Below are 1,006 nucleotides of genomic sequence, written 5' to 3' on the forward strand. Positions count from 1 at the left end.
GAGGGCAGAGACGCAGAGGGGCTGACTTGCAGTGGAGCCCCAACCCGGAGGAGCGAGGGGTCCCGGCCCCACACTGGGCTCCCCAGCCCAGGGTTCCAGTGCCAGAAAGAGGAGTCCCCACAATCTCTAGCTGTGAGAACCAGCAGGGACAGTGGCTGAGTGACATGGAGGGCGGCTGGAGTCCCAGGCTTCCTCTAAAAGGGCCGGGACAAATTTACCGCTAACAGACTTCTTCACTCTGAGCTCCAGCGCTGGGTCCACAGCTCGAAAGGTGCCAGGGACACACTGGGAGGGACCGAGATGTCTGCTTCAGGATGAGGGACGGAGGGGCGGCTTTCCCCCGGACAGCAGTGCTGGCAGAGGGCCTGGTTCCTTCATTGGGCCCTCCCCACCCCAGCTTGCACGCACAGGTGGACCTCATATCCAGGTACCCATGAGCCTGGTTGAAACCACTCGTCTGCCCAGGTGATTTCCTGAGACCCCGCCCCCCAATGTGTGGGCCACCCAAGCTGCCTCCAGTGACTTTCCCATACAAACAGCCTGTGTCGGTTCATGCTGTGGATGTTCCTCAAATCTCTCAAAGATTCACAAACCCCAAACAAGCAGCAACTGGCCCCGGCGAGCCCATACCTCTTGCTGAGCAGCCCCCAGCCCGGCACTAATGGCGGCCGGCCTCGGTGCCTGGCTTGAGCTCTCCAGGTACCTCTAAGCCCAGTGCAGGTGGCAGCCATCTGCAGATTGCTTGGTGGTTCATACCAGGTGGCCCTGGGAAGGGTACAGGCTGCAGCTGAACTTGGCCTGCGGTGGGGGCCCTCCCAGGAAGCCCAGGCCTGCACGCCTAGTAGTCAGCATCAGTGTGAGCAGGAGCATCACCAGGGCCACAGCTGAGGATGACACACTCGAAGGACAGACTGTGCAGGCACGAGAGCCATGCTGAAGCGAATCTGCTCCAGAGGGTCCGCCCCTGCACGGCGGCGCCTCCCCTGTAGCCACGCCGGTCCTCACA

Source organism: Pteropus vampyrus, unplaced genomic scaffold (assembly GCF_000151845.1).
Source record: "Pteropus vampyrus isolate Shadow unplaced genomic scaffold, Pvam_2.0 Scaffold546, whole genome shotgun sequence".
Classification (NCBI taxonomy): Eukaryota; Metazoa; Chordata; class Mammalia; order Chiroptera; family Pteropodidae; genus Pteropus; species Pteropus vampyrus.